This window comes from Cynocephalus volans, chromosome 5 (assembly GCF_027409185.1).
Source record: "Cynocephalus volans isolate mCynVol1 chromosome 5, mCynVol1.pri, whole genome shotgun sequence".
NCBI lineage: Eukaryota > Metazoa > Chordata > Mammalia > Dermoptera > Cynocephalidae > Cynocephalus > Cynocephalus volans.
The window spans coordinates 54,945,890-54,956,412 of NC_084464.1; positions in this window are offsets into that span (position 1 = coordinate 54,945,890).

The window sequence follows — 10,523 nt, forward strand, 5'->3', positions numbered from 1 at the left end:
TTCCATTCCTCCAGCACCTCTGTGCCTGTCAAGGTTCTCTCCCCCATCCTTCCTCTGTCCTAGCCTGGTTGTCTCTCTATGTCTGATGTAGCTACCAGTGTTTCTCCTCAAACATGTCTCCCTCAGAGAGACCCCACACTCTGGGTACAGCCTGACAGGCTCAGGGCCTTATGCTCCTGTTAGTATAACCTCACATTACAATCTGGTTTTTTAAAAAAATCAACTCTCAGTGCGTTTATGGTTGGGCAAACTTCCAGGTCTTTTTCACTAGAACTGCAATGAGGCCCACTCCATCCATTCAGACACTCACGTAAATGTATACGGCACTGAAGGTATACGGTGTAAAGCAAGGCCTCAGCCAGCCACTTGGTTTCTTGTAAATGTGTCTGAGATGACCTGTACGTATACAAATACATACACATATTCTTGATTGCACAGGGAGAAGCCTGTTCTACACCGTCAGTGTATGCCGTCATGCGCCTTGCAGTTTTACTTAACCAGGTATCTTGCAGAACTTTCCTTATCAGTATATAACTCCTTGCCTCATTCTTTGTATCAGCTCCGTAGCCTTCCATTGTGTGAATCTACCCAAAGTATTTAACTCATCCCCTCCCTACTGGTGGAAATTTAGATTGTTTCCAGAAGTTTGCAGCATTCAAGGCAATGCTGCCAGGCCTCCTTTTGCACATGAACCAGCATTTCTGTAGGATCAATACCCATGTGCCTTTGACTTGGATTTTTTTTTCACTCTAGAGCTGAACTTGTCATTTATGCTCACTGTTGACCCGTCTTGTTGGTGTTGCCCATTGTTCCAGGCGCTGTCAGGCTAACTTAGAATCCTCATTGTGCCACTGAGCCTGTTCCTCTCAGATGTGGGTCATCTGCATACAGGGGGATGGAGCCTCTCAGGCCTCTGTTCAAGCCATTCCTAGAAATGTCAGGGGGCATGGGGCCAAGGACAAGGGCCCTGGGCAAGCCCTAGAGAATTCCAGGTGTCCATTCGTCAGCTGTCACCATGGGCGTGTCGTCATGGGTGCCACTCTCACTAGAACATCCTAAAAGGCCCGCATCACCCTCCTGGCCAATATCCAGCCTTGCCATCTCCAGCGGTCCAGCACCCCAGTGAGAAAGAGAGCTGAGGCTGGTTAACATGGTGTCGTTTGCTCCTAGAATCAGCTGGAGGTCTGGAGAGAAAACCCCTGGCCTTGTGGTCAGCAGAGCTGAGAGCCTGTCCTGCCTACTTCTAACTATGTGGTTTGGGGAAAATTACTTAACCTCCAGAAGCTTCAGTTTCCTCACTCGCCGACTAGTAGTAACAAAACCCACCTCTCCATATTTTGAGTATATATGAAATTACATGTATGCAGTAGGGTTCTACTGCTATTTATCTATCTGTCTTTATGAATTCACATGCTGAATAGTCAATTCCTAAATATTCACTGGAAATTGACTTTAAGCTCAGAAGTCTGTCATTTCCCAGGTATACTCTTCCTTTTAAATATCAGAACACAGTCAGCTCAGCTCTAGTTTTCTGCTCTCCTTCCATAGCTGAGATTTCTGTGCTTGCGAGCAGTTCTTTCAACACCAGTAATGAAACTCCTCCGGCCCCAGATGTAAACTCCATGAGGGGCCAGTTCGATCCCGACATCTGCTCTCCACTCTTCTGGGACTGGCCCACTGGACCCACTCTACTCTGCCTTTGGTTTGTCCCCCTTGTGGGGAGAGATGGATCTGTTTTTGATCCAGTAGAGCTGAAAGAAAGAACGCCATTTGAGGGCCCAGCTCCTCCTCTCTCTGCGGGGTGAGCCATGCACCAGTATTTGGCCAAGAGTACATTTTGCCAGATTTTGAACATAGACTCTCAAAACGGAGTTTGTTTTGGCGCCCCTGTGCCCCCTGCAGTGCACACTCCTCCGTCTACCTTGCCTGGCCGTGATGGTTCGGGAAGGGCTCCATTTCCCAGCCTCCCATCTCTCTGGGCCCTAGATGCCTTCCGAAGCATAAAGCCATGGGATCCTTCCTTTCCCATCGAGCTGCTCCCCAGGGAACTGATTTCCCGAGTCCAGGATGCCCTTCATCCTTGGGCCTCCTCTTTGAGCTCACCACTGAGCGTCCACAATGATAAGGCCTCTGTCATTACCAGGTGACGCTCACACAGGCAAGGACCCCATTCAACTTGACCTCATCTGTTCAAAAATCAAATATTATAGGCACATTCTGGGCCAGAGCCTGCACTAGGCAATGGGAACACAAAGAGGACCACAACCCAGCTCTTGCCCTGGGTGAGGCTCATGGGGACCTGAGCAGGACTGGCCACCACAATGGGCTGTAAGGGAGGGACTTGGGGTAGGAACAGTTAGGGAGAGATGGGACAGGAACAGGGTCTGTGTGACTCCCAGCCCAGGTTCTTTCTATTGTTCCACAAGACCCTCCCTGTCCCCACCCCCACCCCCCTGGCTTACTCCCCACTCCTCACCCCTTCTGTCTCTAGAGGGAGAGGTGGTAGGAAGAACCAGCTCTATATCAAGCCCTGTGCTGAGTGGACTCAGATTCAAGTCCTGCCCTCCTAGGCTTGTCTCTACCTTTAGGAGTCAGGCATGGGCACGGATGACTGTAACTCAAGGGGAAGGCGAGCTGTACCAATGTGAGGATTTTGGTTCCTGGCATTCCGAGTTCAGAGGAGAGTGGGTGCCATCCAGCCGTGGGGCGCCAGGGCAGGCCATTGAAGGCAGGATGCACCACGGGCATGCAGAAGTGAGGAGAAAGGAGGATGCAGGGGGTGAGTGAGGTGAATCCCTCATTTGCAGATCACTTTGTGGATTTCCTGCAACTTGCCTTCTCGCCTCCCATGAACTGGGCAGACAGCAGGGTAGCTCTACTAGCCCGGGCAGGGAAACTGAGGCCTGGAGACAGCAGGGCTCACAGCAAGCAGGGCCAGCTCTCCACACTCCCTCCCAGGCCAAGAGGCATGGGCTCTGGAAGGCTTAGAAGTCTTCCTCTGTACACAGGAGTCCCCTAGATCTGCTCTCTGCAGGCAGGAGCCAAATTCTCAGCCTGGGTGGGGAGGCTGGGCCTGCCCCTGCTTACAGCACCTTTTCTCACCAGGACTGCTGGCCCAGAGATGAAGGACAAGCAGGCAGGTGGCAGCAGACCAGAGGAGCAGCAGCACATCCTGGGGGTGGCCCGAGCCCTGGCAGCCAACTCCGCTGTCCCTGAAGTGCAACCAGGGACAGGAGGGGGCTGCTCAGCCTCACCAGCCCCTGCTTTCCCACCTCATGGTCCCCTCAACCCTAGGACCCTAGCCCATCCTCTGAAGGGTGGGCTGGAATTTTCTGGGTCTCACAGAGATGGGAGCCCTGGGCTGGTCAGTTCTGGGCAAGGGCCCTGCCAGGCCTTCCACCCCCACCCAGGAAAGGGCACCTGCAAGTGGACTCCCAAAGACAAGTCCCTCCATCTCTCAGAGCCCTCCTCCCCTTAACTGACTCCTGGAGGCCTCTTGAGGCCAAAGAAGATAATGCAGATCACATGGCTAGGACAGAGCCTGGCACCTGGTCAACGCTTGAAAAGTGAGTTGCTCTTGTGGTTGTTGTCCTGAGAATTATTACGAGAGAAGGGTCTCAGAAAAGACGCTGGGTTTCAGGGGGCGGGAATCCTGACTCACAGCTGCAGCTTCTGAAGGTGCTGGGTGTTTGAGATGTGCATGTTGGGGGAGGCAGGGTAATGTGGCTTCAGTCACAGAAATGTCACCCATAGGGGGCCCCCAAGTGGAAAAGGAGTAAGCTTAGGTGAGGCCTTGTTGACCGCACCATCTTAGAAGCCTGCTTTTCTCTGGGCTCATTGCCCTTGGCTTTTTAAACACCAAGGCTGGTCTCTGATGTTATGGGGAATGAAGGGACAAGGCCTATATCCATCATTCATTCATCCACTCCTTCCTTCCTTCCTTCCTTCAATTCGTGAAAGTCAAGGCACTGAGGATGCAGGATCACAAGGATGGTCCCCACCTTCAGGTTGCTCTCAACACTGCCTTGATCAGCCCCCGCCTTTCTCCCCAAGATCAGTGGGGGATGACACCAGAATCTGTGAGAGACCCTTAAGGGGCAGATCCTCATGGACCAAGCTGCCCTCTTGGTCAGAATGATACTTCCAGTTCCAGTCTTGGAAGTTCTGGGCTCATCTTCATTAGAGCAGGTGACGTTTCCTTACTGTCCCATTGCCCATCAGGAGAATGGAAGTTTTCTGTTCCTTTTCTATGTCCATGTTCACTCTGTGGCCAAAGTCCTGACAATGGCCTACCACCCACTATGGATCTAGTCCCCGCCCCTCTCTGCCCTCTGCTCCCATTGCTGTCCTCTTGCTCATCCCACACTGGTCTCCCTGCTGTTCCTCACACAAAGCAGCTCTGCTACAGCCCTAGGGCCTTTGCACATGCTGTTCCCTCTGCATGGTATGGTCTCCTCCTGTTGGGCACATACCCCCCCCCACATCTTAACTCAAATGTCACCTCAGTGTGGCCTTCCCTGAGTGATTTAAAATTGCATCAGTCCCTTACAAACCTCACTCCTGTTTCCTATCCCTTCTTTGTTTTTCTCTAGAGCACTTGCCACTTTCTTACTTACTTATTTTGTTTCATGTTTGTCACCTACTAGAACACCAGCTCCATGAGGTCAAGAACCTCTATCAGCTTTGCTCACTGCTGTTCTCCCAGTGCCCAGAACAGGGCTGGGCACATAGTAAGTTCTCAGTAAATATGCTGAATAGAAAGGGAGGGAATACCCAGAAATCTACAAACCTCAAGGAGACCTGAGCACCAATGGGGGTGGCAAGAGGCCAGTAAGTCCTGCTGGGAGCTGACCTGCAGTCAGGGGCAGTGAGTGGAAGCATTGCAAGGCAGGTTGCTAAGGGAAGAGCCAGCAAGGTCATGTCACTTGTTCCCTCAGTGCCACCTCATTCTGGCTGCAGCTTGAGAATTCTTCGTTAAGAGCTGAGAAAGCATCTCCCCAAGGCTGACTCAAATCCCACCACCACAGGAAGCCTGCCCTGTTTAGTGCCGCCTGGCCCTTGGTTGCCTCTCACCCAGCACACTTCTTCCGTCCCAGCCTTTCAGCCTCAGCTCAGGAGATGCCCCCAGGTGAAGCCAAGAGAAATGGAGTGGGGAGAAGGAAAATTACCTTAACTGGACACCTACTATGTGCCAGGCACATTTCATGTACTTTCCCTTCCCAGCAGTCCATTTTACAGATAAAGAAACCAAGGCCCAGACAGGTTACATAACTGGCCTAGAGTCATAGAGCTAGTAAGCTAGGAGCAGAATTCACACCAGGCCTCTGATCCCTGTGTTACTTCTCACCCCAGAACAGCGGGAAGGACTCCATAGACAACTGGAAGAATATAGAACTTGTGAATCTGTGGAGGGGTCTCTGTGGGGATAGCATGGATGCTGGGGTGGGCTGAGGTGCCCTGGGGCCCCATGAATGCTGCAAGGCACTGCAGCTCCAGCCATGGGATGAATCCCCCACTCTAGGCGGGTGACGGGAGCTCCTCAAGGCCATCTCAGGGGTCAGGGACAGCTTGCCTCAGCTCCTGCTGGCTGGCAGCTCCCTCTGCTGGACCCAGCCCTGAGGACAAACGAGCTCAGACACAGGGACGCCTCTGTCTGTCTGCACCTGGGCTCTGGCAGCCCCTCCACATTGTATATAGACAGTCATTTGCAGGGCACCTGCTGGGTCCTCAAAGTGTCAGGGGAAGGGACCCTCCAGAGGATCTGTTCTGGGTGACTTGGGAGTCTTACATGGGGAAGGGAACAGGAAGGGGGCTCCAACTACTGCCACCACCACACTCAGCCCAGACACAGCTGCTGTGTCTGTGGACAGGGGCTGAGTCTTCTCCCTGAGACAGTCAGGGAGCTCCCTGAGAGCAGGGACTGTCTCCCCATAGGACTGGAAACTCCCTGAGGGCAAGGGCTCTGTTTTCCTCCTTCAGCCTGGGAGCTCCCACTCACCTGTGATATAAGCCCACCTTAGTCCCCCAGGCTGGGCTAGCCCCCACACATCCTGGGACACCTTCTCAGCAGCCTGGCCTCCCTTAGCCCCAAACACCTGTCCCTGCCACTCTCCCCACTCCTCAGGCTCCTCTTCCCCACCGTTGGAGCACAGCTGACACTGGGCAGTGCTGGTGAGTGCCACCCTGACCTCGGGAGCCCCAGAAGCAGTGCAGTGAATGGCCTAAAGAGCCGTGCCAAGGATGGGACGTGACTGTCCCCCAAACTCAGCTGCAGGCTTGGCCATGAGGAAAGTGATACCTCAGAGAGGCGGAGTGACCAGTGACATCAGCATATGTGACAGTCAGTCCAGCTCTCCCCTCTGCCCTCCACCCTCCCCGCCCCACAGTGCTCGCCGCCAAGCACACTGACCTTCAGCTCATGGGCACAGGCCTCTCTACGTGCCCACTCCAAGGACAGGGGCGGTACCTGGGGGGAGGGGGCTGTCTCTGGCCCCTTGTCTTCTAAGTGAGTAACCAAGGGATGGAGGAGGCCACTGGCCCCAGCCCTCTTCAGCCTGGGCTTCTGGGTCAGGAGCCTGCTGCCTTCTGGGTGACACTCCCACCCCCACCCACCCCCTGTTGCTGGCAGCCCTGCCCTGAGGGAACTGTTCATTCTCTTGGCTCTGCTGGATCTTCCTTCTGAGTGCCTGGCAGGCTTCTGGTGACTGGAAGCCAGTGTAGAAGGCACCTGGCTCCCCACCCCAGGCCTGCTGACAGAGCTGCCAGGCTTCTATCCCTGGGGGACAGAGGCCCAGCCAGGACAGGCTGGGCTGAATGTCCCGGGGAGGCAAGTTCAACTACCTTGGATGACCACCATTTGCCCCTGTGGTGCCTCTGAATAATCCTGTTGCTGCCCCCCTAAACCCCATTGAAAGGGGTGCCAGGTCCAGAGCTCAGCATCCAGACATATTCTCCCAGCCCAGAAAAGACCAGTAACACACACCCAAAACTAGACCAGTAGTTGCCAAGTGTATCCCATCATGCATGCTTATCACTAAATATGATGTGAACATGTATCTAGAATAAGTATATTTCTTTACTTAAAAATTATGTATGTTAGGGCTAACATTGCAGCTAGCCTTATGTGTAATACTAGTTGAGGCAAGCAAAAATCATCAGAACAGCAAGACATTTAACAGGGATATCCAGGAAGAAAGCCATAGTGAGCCTAGATAAGCTCCCATATATCCCTGGGGGTGTGGAAGTCTACATGCACACTCAAGGGAGATTGGAAAGGGCCTTAGCTATCTAGTCACCCCTGGCTGAGCACACAGGGAGTAAAAGTCATGGCAGACTTATAAACCACCTTAATTTTGATTGTGCTCACCAACCCACACACAGATCCATTTGCAGAGGATGGAAGCTTTACTGGATCAAGGTATTTAAGCACAATCTCTGACCAATCTTGCCTGACTACTAAGCTATGCTGACCCAGGGGCAATTCTAGGAAGCAGGCTGAAAAAAACAAGAGTTTTTTAAAAATCTGAGTAGAGACTTTAGCAGCCTCACACTGTGAGGAAGACAGACTTATAGAATTAGTCTAGGCAAGTCACTAGACAACCAACCAACCAACTTACAAACTAAAACCTTAGAAACAACCACCCTGGTGGTGATGGTGGCAGTGAACATAGTTGCTACAATGCATTATCTAAAATGTCCAGTTTTCAACAAAAGGCTATAAGACATGCAAGTAAGATGGAAATTGTAATCCATTCAGAGAAAAACAAAAACAAAAACAAGAAAACAGTCAATAAAAACTGTCTGTGAGGCACCCAGATGTTGTATTTGGCAGACAGAGACTTCAAAACAGCTATTATAAATGTGTTAAAAGAACTAACAGATTTACAAAGAATTAAGGAAATATTCATCAAATGACTCATCAAATAGAGAATATCAACAAAAGGGACAGAAATTATATATATTTTTAAAAGAACTGGAAATTCTGGAGTTGAAAAGTACAATAACTGCAGTGAAAAATTCACTGGAGGAGTATAAAAGCAGCTTTGAGATGGAGGAATAAAGAATCCTCAGACTTAAAGATAGATCAATTAAGACTATCCAAACTGAAGAACAGAAAGAAAAAAAGAACAAAGAAATATGAAAAGTGCCTCAGAGAGCTATGGAACATTGTCAAACATACCAATATACATTTAATGGGAGTTTCAGCAGAAAAGAAAAAACAGAAAGGGGCAGAAAAATTATTTGAAGAAATAATGACCAAAAAGTTCCCAAATTTGATGAAAAACATTAATTTACACATTCAAGCAAGGTCCAAGTAAGAGAAACACAAAAAACCCACAGACAGCTTAGTCAAACTGTTGAAAGAGAGACAGAGAACATCTTGAAAGCAACAAGAGAAAAATGATGCATTACGTAAAAGGGAGGGAACGACAATATAATTAAAAACCAATTTCACATCAGGAAGAATGGAGGTCAGAAGGAAGTGGTATGGCATATTCAAAGTGCTGAAAAACAAAACAAAACAAAACAAAACCCTGTCAACCAAGTAGTTCATATCTAATAAAAACATCCTTCAAAAATGAAGTTGAAATAAAGACATTCCCAGATAAACAAAGAATGAGAATTTGTTGCTAACCCAAGGATTCTAAAGGAAGTCCTTCACGATGAAAGGAAATGACACCAGACAGTAACTTGAATCCACACTGAAGAAATAAAGAGCAACAAAAAAGGTAATTCATAGGTAAATATAAAAGACATTATAAGTATATTTCTCTCTTTTCTTCTCTTAACTGATTTAAAAGACAATTACATAAAATAATAATTATAAAACTATATTGTTGGGCTTATAACATATAATGATATAATATATGAGACAATAATAGCACAAAAGATGGTAGGGAATAGAGCTATATTTAATCAAGGAAAGGACACCAGGTAACTCAAATTCGGAGGAGAAAACGAAGAACACCAAAAATGGTGAATGTGGGTTGGTAACATATATGGATATAATATACATGACAATAATAGCACAAAAGATGTGGGAGAAAATGGAGTTATACTGGAGCATAGTTTCCATAATTTACTGGAATTGAATTAGTATTGATCTGAAGTAGATTGTGATAAATTACAATGCATATTATAATCCCTAGAACAAGAACTAAGATAATAACTCAAATCTGTAATAAAGAAACAACAACAAAGAAATCAAAAGGCACACTAGAAAAACATTTATTTAACAAAAGAAAGCAGTAAAGAACTGAGAAGAAAAAAAAGACATGAAACATATAGAAAAAAACAGCAAAATCACAGACATAAATCCTGCTATATCAATAATTATATTGAATGTCTTAAACACTCCAATCAAAAGTCAGAGATTATCAGACTGGATTAAAAATCAAAATCTAATTATATGTTGTCTTCAGATCCAAAGACACAAATAGATTGAAAGCAAAATAATTGAAAAACATGTACCACGCAGATGGTAACCATAAGAAAGCTAGAGTGGCTCTACTAACATTAGACAAAATAGACTTTAAGGCAAAAAATGGTACTAGAGACAAAGAGAGGCATTATATATTGATGAAAGGGTCATTTCATTGGAAAGACAAAATAATTAAACACCTGTGCCCCTAACAACAGAGCCCCAAAATACATGAAACAAAATTGACAGAATTGAAGGAAGAAATAGAGAATTCAACAATAACAGTTGGAGATTTCAATACCCCATCCTCAATAATGCATAGAACAACTAGACAGAAAATCAGCAAAGATATACAAGGTTTGAACAATGCTACCCACCAACTTAACATGCCATCTATAGAACACTCTACTCCAAAATAGCACAAATACACATTCTTTTCAAATGCACAATTTTTGCCAGGGTAGATAATATACTAGGCCTTAAAATAAATCTCAATAAATTAAAAAGAATCAAAATCATACAAAGTATGTTCTCCAACCACAACAGAATTAAATTAGAAATCAACAGCAGAATAAAATATGGGAAATCTACAAATATTTGGAAATTAAACAACACATTTCTAAATAACTCATCGGTCAAAAAAGAAATCACAAGGCAAATTCTAAAGTATTTAAAACTGAATAAACACAAAAACACAACATAATAAAATGTATAGAATTCAGTTAAAGCAGTGCTTAGTAGCAAATTTATAGCTTTAAATATATATATTAGAAAAAGAATAAAGATGCCAAATCAATTACTTAAACTTGTACTGTAAGAAATTAGAAAAAGAAGAGCAAACTAAACCCAAAGTAATCCAAAGTAAGGAAATAATAAAGATTAGAGCAGAGGGCCGGCCCCATGGCGCACTTGGGAGAGTGCGGCGCTGGGAGTGCAGCAGAGCTCCCACCGCGGGTTCGGATCCTATATAAGGATGGCCGGTGCGCTCACTGGCTGAGCGCGGTGCAGCCAGTCACAAAAAGACAAAAAAAAAAAAAAAAAAAAAAAATTAGAGCAGAAATCAATGAAATAGAAAACAGAAAAACAATAAAGAAAAATCAAT